A 12,500-nucleotide genomic window follows, 5' to 3' on the forward strand; every position below is an offset into this window, starting at 1 on the left:
TCCCAGAACAGGACAGATCTCCACGATTTCACGAATTCCTTTGTTTGATGTTTTTGTCCGTATTTTTGACCTTGACCCTGCACAAAACACACCTTTTTTCGATACGATAAGCAATCAAATCCTTCGATTAAATTATGCGCGACTAATTTGGGAACCCGTGCGAGACCAAAACAAAAGATTTTGCGGGGTCACGGTCAATTCAACATCGATTGCGACAACATATTGTTCTCGCTTTTGAAGGTTTTAAGGTTTCATAACCAGTCTTTCTTGTAGTTCAACTTGGTGGCCTGATTTTTTTCAAGCATGTAATATGTAATAAACAAAATAATTATTACATGTTAAGAGCCAGATATCGTTTTTATTCACTCGTTTTTAATACCATATCGCTCACTCGCTCGAAGTCTCACTCGTTCGCGATATGGTATTAAAAACTCGTGAATAAAAACGATATCACGCTCTTAACATGTAATAATATTATATATTTTATCTTTAAATGCCTCGAGAACGAATTATATATTCCTTCTCTGCAGAGGATTCAAAGCTACCCTCGCAATGGGAAGATTTAATGTGGCTCTCGATCCGCCCGAGCGATATTTTTTTAACTTTGTGGAGAGATTCATTTTAGCCTGATGATCACTTTCCAGCAATAAAAAATTAGTGGTCAACGGTTCGTTTTTGAGGTTTTTGAAGGAATAATTGGGGTTTTATATGGTTAGATAACATCGTGCATTCATACTTCTTACAAAATAGTCTTGACAGCCTATTGTAATAAACTTGCGCTAAGCCCATAGTCAAATAGTGTTGATTAGGTGACTGGAAAAAAGAAAGATAGACACTGAAGAATCTAAAAATAAAAAAGAGAGACCTTTTTTATTGATATAATTTACTCGTCCCTCTCGCGCTTACGTTATTGCGGTTGGTTAAGGCCGGAGGGTCTGTTGTAGAGGCTACAATACTGGTCTCAAAACGTTGAAACAGACACCGTTTCTCTCGAATTTCCAAGAAAAATCCTGAGATTTCTACTTCACACTGTTTTCCCCACTGATATGTGCCTTTTCCCTCACCAATGTTGAGCCACGCGTGTTTTGAAGCACCCAAATCAACATTGGGGAAGGGGAAACAGACACAAGTGTTTCAAGATTTTTGACGAGTATTGTATTTACTCTGAAGAGAGGAAAGAAAAACAGTTTCTGTTCAAGACGAATTTTTCGATCATCGATGGAATATACCGGGTGTCTGGAAAACCCGAATAGCGAATAGCGAATAGCGAACAGCGAATAGTCGCGAATCGCGAATAGTACGAACAGTGCGAATAGTGGCGAATAGTGACGAATAGGCGCGAATAGTGACGAATAGTCTTCAATAGTCACCGCCTTATGCTGAACAATCTCGTAATCAAAGCAAATAATATGCTCACCCGTCGTCGAAACAGAGTTTCGTGCATGCTTTTACAAACACTCTAAAGAAGAACAAATGTCAAAATGCAAAAATATAAATCACTTTCATTAATACATCAAGCTCATGATCATCTCCTCGCACAGTGGCGCCCGAACATACTCACATTTCATCATCCTCATCTGTGCTGTCCGATCCGGCAAGACACGTTCTGTGAAAAGGACTATTCGCCACTATTCGCACTATTCGTGACTATTCGCTGTTCGGTATTCGCGACTATTCGCTATTCGGGTTTTCTAGACACCCGAATATATCTGCTTGGTTCGCGCACAGATGAGAAAGAGAAATTTAGAATGTCGGATTATTGTTCAGTTATATTTGAAAATAAAAGGAAAAGTTAAAAATAAGGGAATTTAAAGCAATGTGTAACCCATACAGGCAGTAATTAAGACATACGGGAAAATGTGAGGTCGCTGATGAAACTTCACTCTCTGAAGACATATATTCCAACTTTTGAAAAGGGAAAATAATATTTACCTAAGGTAATTAGATTTCTCAGCGCGATAAATAAGGGCATGTCTGTTGCTAAATGTTGTTGATGACAGGGAGACTCAGATGATGAAGGTAAGATGACGGGTCTTCAATCTGTTCCATCAAATACCCGAGGAACAGCAGAAGTCAGTCCCCCCGTGTGAAAAATGTTTTAGTCGACTTATTTTCCCAGAAGACGACTAATTCAATTACGACTGATCTTATGTAAATATCGCCGACTTTGTTGACATTTTTTAATCTTTGCCTATGGCTTAAGTGTTACAAGATTCAGCATGATGTTTGGAAAATTCTTTGCCTTTTTTAGGAACCAAAAACAAAAGCTACTACATCTACAAGCGTTTTAAGTGATAGAACAGATCACGGAACATGCACCTTAGGGATAATTTTCTTGATTAAGCTATTCAATAAGGCTATTTGTAGGGCTTCACCATGGTGAACCGATAGTTCTTTAAGTCTGTGGTAGTATAATTACTTTACTTTAGAACACAGTGGTGAATCGTTGAGTTTCAGCGCTAAGAAGGTCGACAGGTCGTTACAAATGATCTCTTTTAATAATGTAATTTTCTACAAAGTTAGCTTATTTTTTTACATAGAACTGTTCAGATTATAGCAAAAGAATGAAAAGGTTCCGTGTTCTTTTGACACTATTGTGTAGTTATTTGAGATAAGGACTAAGAGGCGGGGTTAGTGTTCGGATGGGAGACCAAAACAATATACCCCTCATAAAACAGAAGAATCGGACCGAAAATACTATTAACGCTTATAAATGCGAACTCAGCAAGGTACAGATCTTGTTAGCTTGCTTTATGCAAAAACCAATATTGATGCAAAAGTAAATAACTATTGATACACAGTTTTTAGAAAGAGCAGAAGGAAGTCTCCAGGACGGTCGATCGAGAATAACATATTTACGACATGAAAACAACATTAATTTTGAACCGTGAATATAGAATATAAAAAGTTACGATCAGCGACAAACATTTTGGGAGATTTTTGCTACGTTCAAATAAATCGCCAACTCGAAAGTGACATGGCCGGAATTCATCGGGCGCCGTGATTAAGTTACCGCGGCATGGTTACTCGCCAAACAGTGAAGCATCTGTGTCAAATGATGGCAAGATACCGGGTTTTTGTAAGTTTCTTTTTCTGTCAAGTGCTATAAAGTTTGACAATGAAATGAGCGAAGTCAAAACAAAGATCACAATCGCCCAACTCTTGTTTATGCAAAGTCAAAATTTACTCTCCAAGACGCGTTCGACGTTATTTATCACCAGGTAATTTCATCATTTTGGAAATGGCAGCTACTTTATTATTCATCTGCGTCACAATTTTTCACTGATTTTGGGGCTCATTTTGTTGAAACTCAAGCACGCTTCCAACAGGCCTGTGAACCCTTCCTGCTTACAGAGCAATACTAAAAAACTTCTCCCATATCACATTTCAACCTTAAGCTCGGAAATTCAATACACAACATGATATTATAATTCACAAAGGCAGAAAATACCACAGAATCCTTTTCCAGCGAAAATTTTATTGAAACAAACAACATATTTGCTCTTAGAGGCGAAAACCTCTTCCTATTTCATTGCGTGCGTGAAGACAAGAAACTCAATCGTGTCAAATTACCATGTACTTCAGGTAAATACAGTTCACTTTGATTTCGTCTCGACGGGCGATAGATTGTTGTCGAAGTCCACTACTCGTCGCTTTTGAGATTCCTGCCTAGTTTATCCAACTGACTTTCCATTATTGAGCTCCATAAGGGTATATTTTGTTTAAGGATCCACTAAAACGCCATTCGCGTTACATGACTTTCGACGCCATTGCAGGCTAAGTTAATGATTCTATTGTGTCCACCAGAGAAATCTACGCAGTTCCACTACCCTCTCGATCCTAAGAAAATACGCGCAGAAGGCTCTATGCACAAAGACACCACTTACCAGGGGAGTGACAGGAAAGACTTTTACCGACACGGAAAAAAATACTAAAAAAAAAAAAAAAAAACGGAAATCTACCTATTTCCGACTGGGTTTGCCATAGGGCAACCCAGTAATGACGGGAAACAATCATTCAAAACTATCAAGATAGCGTCTATACCACCGTTAACTCCTGCTACCATAAGAAGGAAAGAAAATGCCAGGCTCGGCCTATATAGCCGGAGTAGCAAATCGAACCCAATCGAACTAAATTTCAATCGAACTCAATCGAACCCAATCCGTGGATTGAGTTCGATTGAGTTCGGCAATCGAACTCACACACAAAAAAAATATGGGCAATCGAACCCAATCGAACGTTCGATTTCCGAACTCTTGATTTAAAAAAAAAAAAAAAAACTAGTGTTCGAGTTGCTGAAATCAATAACAGGTTTTTAAAGGCTCGAGTTGCTTCAGTATAAACGTGTGTGTTTTGTAACTGCAAACATCTTGCAGAAATGGCTTCAGATGCTATGTGGGTTGTAAACGCTAAATGCGTTGTTAAAGGCTATCAAGAGTGCCGATTTGATGTGAAGGAGGGAGAAGAATTTAAAGTATCAAAGAAAATAGGAGAGAAAGCCGTGCTTTTCGTGTTGAAAATGCCTCATCATCCTCAAGCAGTTCACTTTTAAGTGAAAGGGAAAAGATAATCATCGACACACAGGAAATTAATCTGCAGTATCCGCTTATTTACTTTGATTTTGACCTGAAGAAGAAAATAGTTTTACTGTTGCATTTACTATTTATCCTTTCAATCGTGACAGTGAGATATTCCCAGATGTCCAATATACTGAAGCTTGTAAAGCTTTTGCTCTCCAAGTCACTGTCAATTGCGTTTGCAGAATTTGAAAAAATTCTGCACATTATCAGTCAGATCTTTTCGTAATAATACAGCTGTTGTATGTCGTTGCCTCAGTGTGTCGAGGTTAGAAATTTTCTTAAATTTGTACTTTTTCATGAAAGTAATAATTCAAGTTGTCATCTTTCAATTGCAAGTTAAATTACAATGAAAACAGTAATAGCACGCGGGGATAATGATTGCTTTGTTCTTATCTGATATTTTCACTGCCGTGGATGGTCTAGTTTTCTTACCCAAATATTCAATAATAATAAAATTTAAGTTGCATAACTCGGGGTACGGCTTATCTGCGAGTGCGGCTTATACACCAATTGATTGAGTTCGATTGTGTTCGGTTGCCGAACTCAATCGAACACAATCTAATGGATTGAGTACGATAAGGTTCGATCAGGGGCACCCAGCGAGAATATAGTTCAAAACCATTTAAACATAGCATTGTTAAACGCATTTTAGTATTTAAACGGTAGATACAGGCAAATTTTGTATCCCCTAAAAAATTTTCATCTGTTTGGATTTCCCAGCTGAAAGTTTAGTGATCGGAAAATTGTAGGGATCAAAAGTTACCTTTTCGAAATTTTCAGCCAGAAAAAAGGCTCCCGAAAATTCTAGGTGACCTTTTTAGGGTAAAAATCCGTTAAAAATGGGCAATTATACCATTTTTTAGAAGTTCGAAAATCCTAGGTCAGGCAGGCAAGCAAGAAATTTCACAACAAATGTTCCGGAAATTCTAGATCTCAAATCGTCTTCAGAACGGATATTTTCCGAAAATTGAGGTTGGGTGCCCCTGTTCGATTTGTTCGATTGAGTTCGATTGGTTCGGAAATCGTACTCACACAGATTTTGGTGTTCGATTTCGTTCGATTGCCGAACTCAATCGAACTCAATCGACGGATTGGGTTCGATTGAGTTCGATTTCCGACCGTTCAGTTTGCTATCCCGGGTATATAACGACGTAAATAGCGAAATGGGCAATCTTGACAGTGCCAATATTGCTGAATATAGTGCTATGATACTTGGTTCCATGTTAAACTGTATAGGTTTGAGCCGGCGTGTATAACTCCTTAGGTATGAGTAACAGAAGGCAACAGTGGAGCATTTGCCCATGTACTAACGTGATAAATGTTGGACTGAACTCGAGCTCCTGCTACAGAGGTGTCGAGGTCCTGGCAACTTTTCGGACCCGAAAGGCCGTTTCTGACTCGTGACAAGTTGATTCAGTTTCAATAGATACAACCACTCACTAAGTTTTTCTTAATACATTGTAAAATACCTTATCAAATCGATCCACGGCCCCACTGGGACTGAATCACTCGCTGACATTACTTATTCGTGTACTAAATGAATGGTTTTGGCACGTGTGCTGTTTTTTTTTTTTCAGAGTCTCAAATTTGTTGACTATTTTTTTATATTTGCATGGTGATTTTGCACTCAGGGGTAATGAGTACATTCAGAGAAACTTCAACTCAAAAGAAAAAACCTGAAATTAATCATTTTAAAAATGTTAGGCATGGGAAATTTACGCTACGTTTTTACGTTGGCCTGCTTTTGAGTGATAACTCAATTATGCAAGTCAAACTGGCAATTAAATTAAATTTCGTATTAATACATGAGAACAGGCAAAAACAGTTCTTGCTGATATGTGTACCAGTCAAAGCCAACAAATAGGTGCTTTCCGGTTTAATATATGACATACTTATTGGATTAATTTACAGACCATAAGTTTCATGCTTTTTTTCTTTGTGACGTGAGATGTGCTCGAGATTTAACACCGTGTTTACGTGAAACAGCCCGATGTTTCCAGTTTCACGTAAACGCATTGCTGTTCTTTGCAATACTGAACTAATTCGTGCACTTGGCAAAGCAATATCAGTAAACTATCAGTTAAGTTGGAAATGGCAACAACTATAGTGCATCACTAACACAGCAAAAGTAAGTTTTCCGATGTTTCCAATGGTCGTACAAGTGGCCAACTTATCAACTTATCGTACAAATCTTGGTAGGATATTTTACCGAATGACTCAAGAACGGGGTGTCGCTAAGCCCTGAAACTGGCCGCTTTGTAACCTTGTCGAAAATGTAAGAGTCCATGCAATGTATCAGTTTATTAAACGGTGAGCCGTGACGCGTAACTGGAGCTTGAACACGAAATGTCCGTCAGCTGTTGATTTGTTGTTCCTGCACTTTTTTTTTGTCCACTCACTAGCTAAAGCATTTATCAAGGTACAGTTGAATAAATCGAAGAAGCCTCAAGTTGATTTTCTTTATGTATACGTGGTGTTCGTGCGAGGGAAGATTTATAACAACTTTTTAACTTACATCAGTGTGTTGTGTAGTATAAGTGTTTTCATTGCATCGCTCACTGAAACCTGTTGATCTGAGCCACTCACCATGCAGATATTTCGCAATCTTCCTTGAGAAGAGAAGCGCTTGTGATCAGATAAGAAAATACACGGAGCTTAAACCTCACAGGTGCCATATTTAAATCGTAATGCAGGGTGGGACGGTTGATTGTTTATGTAACAAATAGACGCCCACTGAGCGTAAACTGGGTTGCCTATCTTATTCCCAAACACCCTAGCAAATTATCACTCGGGAAACGAAATACTACTTATTGATGCTCCAGTGAGTGAGCCTGAAGTGAACGAACGAGGCAGCTCTCTGATCGAGAGAAGAACACGTTTTTCTTCGAAACGCAAGGAATTGTGGTTATGCGCGAATGATGGAATTAAGATGCACGGTATGATACTCCGTTTTTCATCTTGCTTGTCATATCGTTTACACTGTCAAGCAACAAGAAAATAAATTTGAAATCGTTAAATGAAAAAAGCCAAGAATTTGGCATGTTGTTGGAAACAAATCTTTTAACCACCTCTCTAACTCCCAGGTCTGTGCGGTACATCGTTTCTAAGTTATTTCTCGAAGAGTTTAACGCAGCAGCGAAGCGCGAAGAAAACTGCCGGGCAACTAACACGCACAACTTTGATTTGGGCATGCGGGCATTGCGATACGAGTCCGACGTCGAGGCATGACAGATTCACAATCACATCAGATCGAGGTGATGTGTGTCCGTCGGCCAGCCAGACCAAGATGGCGTCCAAACCCTGAAATCGCATAGCATCACGATCGATATCCGCTAAACATATTGGGACATTTGTACGTAAAACGACACGATTATGATGCGCCCTGCTTCGTCGGAACGTAATTTGCAAAGTAGTTCGTAAAGCATACAGAGGCATGATGTTCGCAAAGCATGCAGAGGCATGATGTGGCAGGACTTTAAGGTACAATAAACCAATTAAGCAAGCGCTAGCGTTCATAACACGCTGAAACGTAGCCGGAATAGCTGATATTTCGCCAACCTTTAGTGTAAGAGTAAGCTATCACAGTAGTCGAGTCTACTAGTGTTAAACACGTGAATTAGTAACTCACCTCTGCTTCTTGACATGTATTTTCTTATATGTCTCATATCATAAAGATAATCAGAAGCACATGATCTTGAAACGTGCAACTTGCAACTCTTCCTAGTCCTTGGAACAAAGCTTGGGATTTTAGGACACCAATGTCATGCCCAAATATGGACAAAAATAAGATCGAAGCTGCACGCGCGGGAAAATGCAGGAGCTACGTTACATCCAAATAAAGAAATTAATAAACTCAGAAAAATCCTAGCTCTAAACCAGAGTTAAACGCTTCAAGGCCATGAGCTTTTGAGACAATAAAATCATCTATTGCATTACTTTCAATTGGTAATATTTACATCTATATTCAAATGAGGGTCAAGCCATGAGCATAAATTACGGACTGATAGGGGAAGGACTAACAAGAGATGCTACCACCCTGCTAGTCGAGATGTCGAAGGAATAGAGGTCATCAGTAACCCATGACCCGGAGCCTACAACTCCACTGTGCTCGTGTAACTGCGTTTTCACAGACCGATTTATTTTTAGATTGAATTTCCCGCGAATGAGACTCCCACATGACCAGTTACAAGAAATTAAGCTGACGTCATAGGGTCACTGAACCGGAACTACCATTGTTTTTTGATTTAATTCTCGGGAAGGGCTAGTCTAAAAATAAACCTTCTTGTGAAAACGCCGTTTCACAGACGCTGTATGGAAGTTGCACGCTCCAGATGGGCTCCTGAGGTCATTCATATTAATTTTTTTTTTTTTTTGTGATGCTCGTACCAAGCGATTTGTGGATGTTTTTTTAAATAAATAATTATTTCGTGAGTGATTGACAATTTTTCTTTATCTTTTTGATTTACACGATTAGTAAATATGTCACGTTTGTGGATGTATCTTTTTCAGTAGGAGCCAAACGCTTCGGACAAGACATTGTAGGTGTTTGCGGTACTGCTCTTGCTTGTCGGATTTCGGAAGCAGCTAGAAAAAGTGTCCATTGAGGATGTCAGAGGCGGCGACCATAATGTTAATAACATTATGGTCGCTTGGTACGAACATCACAAAAAAAACATATTTTAATATGAATGTCTTCTATTCCTTCGACATCTCGACTTGCATTAAAAAATCATATAAACATATTGCATTAAAAAGACATATATTTTTAATATGAATGACCTCTATTCCTTCGACATCTCGACTTGCAGGGTGGTAGCATCTCTGATATAGAGAAATATGATTAAGGGTAATCCAGTCCTAAAGATTCATGTCTCTACTACACAATATGTCCCTAACGCTGAACTACCTGACAAAAATAGTTTTATGCCCTGGCAAACAGCTTATCAATTCTACTGAGATAACTTTGTAATAGGATGCACATGGCGTATGTAAAAATCGAGACAATGAAGCAAATCCAACTGATTGCGTGAATATTTAAAGTTCTGAGATACTCTGAGGTTACGTACGAAAAGTCTGCTACTTGCTTTTCGATGTGAGTATCCCGATTAGTCGGACGACTCACAAAGGTGACATCAAATAACCTCAAATTGTTCTTGCGTTCGATGAGCTAGAGAGGTGCAGGAGATGATTCCAGTGTTTTTCTTTCTAAAACCATTTCCAAAATTTTCGTGGGCGCAGCAGGACTACATATAGGGAAGCTAGGGGTGACGTGATCGATATGCAAGATTTAACAAACAAGAGGGAAGGATACTTGTTAATCATGTTCCTTGCTATCATCACTTCTTCGCACGCTGGTCTTTGAAGGGAGATTGGTGCATATCAAACCAAATGACGAGACTTGAACAGTCAGAACACTCCCTTACAGACGGAAAAAAATATTTGCAGTATTTCATATTTTCCCCCAAATTACGGAAACTGTTTTTCAAGTTAATCCTGTCATGTCTCTTGAACATCACAGCCAGGGTGGCTCTTACCGAGTTGCCTTTCAATTGGGTTTCTGGAAACTAGACAACGAAGGCACATATCGACATATAAAAAGAAGACGGGCAGAGAAAGGGTAATGATGACTCAAGTTGGTTAATTAAACCAAAACGAGCAAGTCTGATACAACGGTGAAGGAACATAAAATTTAAAGCCAATATTTCAAAAGTCACTGCCTTTCCTCGTCAGCTAGGGTTTTCAGTTACAAGTAATGACGTTATATAATAATAGTATAGTTTAATAGTTAATAATAGTTTAGTTTATTTGAGTAAAACATTGCAGCCAAAGAGCTGAATTGCGTTATACATTAAATACAAGAGTAGATACTAATAGACAATTATATACAATAAAAATTGAAAAAGCTGCGTAGATTATATTTAGATTTATGCAGAGGTCGTAATAGCTTATGTAAACGATGAGAGATATCCCCTTCTATTGAGTTAAAGAGTGACTGGCTTAGGTGATGGTGATGCTACTCTAATGACTCTAAATTCATGGATAAAAGAGCGTCTGAGTAAGTTTGATTTGGACAAATTATTGCTAAGGCCCTCTTTTGCACCCGTTCTAAGTCTTAACAAAGTACTCAGGAAGTGAAGAGTGTCAAACTGGTATGGCATAATCACATACAGACCTTATACATGTGATACAAAAACTTACTAGCTCTGCCTTAGGGACACTTGAACGTTTTAGCTGCTTTAGAAAATAAAGGAGTTTAGCAGCCCCTTTAACTACTGTTGACATATGCTCGTTCCAAGTAAGATTACTGCTGATAGTTAAGCCGAGTAACTTAGCGTTATCTACAACTTTAAGGGCCTGACTGTTAACTAGTAAAGGAGGCAGATCATCACGATGTTTTGCGAAGGTTATTTGTAACTCTTTACATTTTTCATTAAGTTGGAACCTGTTCTTAATAGCCCAGTCCTCAACTGAGTTCACTAACTGTTGGGCGCATGAAACTGATTTGACCTTTCTCTACAACTTCAGATACAGTTGTATTGTCCACATATTTCCATAGGCTTGCGCCAAGAACTATTAAATCGTTGATAACAAGGATAAATAGCCAGGGACCAAGCTTTGTGCCCTGGGGGACACCAGAGGGTATATAAATATTGCCTAGAGTGAAATATCATAAAATAAGTATCATATATAAAATAAATACCACCAGATATTGTATCATGCCCTTCGAATATTGCCTTTATGGAATATACTCCTTCACCGTTATCACAGCCTTGCTGTTTTTGGTTTTTAATACTATTTATGCTTGCTGATAAGATCCTTCACCAGGATCCGCTGCTTCTGTTTTATTACCCTGCAGTCCTTGCTTACAAAGCTATAAAGTGCGTTACCTTGAATCATGTCACCAAGGGTTAGGGAGGTGGTCTACATCCAGAGTTGGCAAGGTCTCAAAGGGAGCCTTGAGTACCAGCTGCAGTTTCTAGCTCTGAATGTTTCATTGGCACTGAAAAACAGATATTTATATGTACTACTTAATGTTTACTTCTCATTGAGCTCTAAATTTCTTATTTAACTTCTTCAATGCCTGCTGTTCTTCTGTCCTGCACAAGCTGCGAAAAGTGAAGTTCAAACTGGATTTTGCAGATCGAGACCGAGGCAATCGATCCAACCGTTTGTTGAGTGTTTTATCGTGGTATTTTTTATAACCCTTCTGGGTAGCTGACTTTTTTTATCCATTACTTTGATGCAGTATTCTGGAGTTATTTCAGTAAGTGAACTTGATGAATATTAACCAAGTAAGATAAAAATATCGCGTTTCACTGGTGAGATCATGGGAAAACACAGTTCACAAATCTTTCGATCTGTTAAACTCAAGGACTCGGCAACTTGTCAACGCTGGCCGGAGAAATCTTGTGATGAAAACACTTTATTTTATCCCTTGCTAGCATCATATCGATACTTTGGGTTAATCCTTTGCGCGAAATTGCTGATCTTAAGAGCGCCTGATTCCTAAAAATCGAACATTCTTCCAGCATATCTTACCCAGCATTCTCTCACTGTATATTCGTGGGACTTCCCTAAGAGCAAAAGGCCAAAAATAGAAGCAAAAAAAAAAAACAAAACAAAACAAAACAAAAAACGATCTAGAAAAGAAAGGAAAATAAAAGAAACGTTAGTTGAAGTGAAGGACAGAAACAATGAGGAGAACATAGAATCAGTGATTAACACTCCGAAATTTTAAGAAAGGCCGTTGAGACATTCAGTAAAGATATTTATTAAAAATCGATTCTTAGGTTCTCAATTAAAAGACAACACAACTGAAATAACATGCTCATACTGAATTTCTTCCCGCTTCTATATTTACAATTGTCTACGCGTATATAGAACTAAGAAAAACTTATCCGCAACGAAAAGAAAGGACCA

At 38.5% G+C, this 12,500-nt stretch overlaps 1 protein-coding gene, 1 long non-coding RNA gene and 1 pseudogene across 2 annotated transcripts in view; all 3 read right to left on the bottom strand.

Annotated features, from left to right (window-relative positions):
* LOC138036851 (chitin synthase chs-2-like) overlaps nucleotides 1–7,255 on the bottom strand; it is a 56,341-nt pseudogene extending 49,086 nt beyond the window's left edge.
* Nucleotides 1–12,500, bottom strand: part of LOC138036846 (uncharacterized) — a 178,462-nt gene that overhangs the window by 77,857 nt on the left and 88,105 nt on the right. The gene's annotated exons all lie outside the window — the stretch shown is intronic.
* LOC138036847 (uncharacterized) overlaps nucleotides 9,258–12,500 on the bottom strand; it is a 5,090-nt gene continuing 1,847 nt past the window's right edge. Inside the window, exons 3-5 of the long non-coding RNA XR_011130038.1 lie at nucleotides 12,120–12,500; nucleotides 11,468–11,580; nucleotides 9,258–10,137 (exon numbers count right to left, since the gene is read on the bottom strand). The exon at nucleotides 12,120–12,500 is cut by the window's right edge and continues 1,238 nt beyond it. This is a non-coding gene — a long non-coding RNA (uncharacterized lncRNA). The remainder of the gene's footprint in view (nucleotides 10,138–11,467; nucleotides 11,581–12,119) is intronic.

This window comes from Montipora capricornis, unplaced genomic scaffold (assembly GCF_036669925.1).
Source record: "Montipora capricornis isolate CH-2021 unplaced genomic scaffold, ASM3666992v2 scaffold_506, whole genome shotgun sequence".
Lineage (NCBI taxonomy): Eukaryota > Metazoa > Cnidaria > Anthozoa > Scleractinia > Acroporidae > Montipora > Montipora capricornis.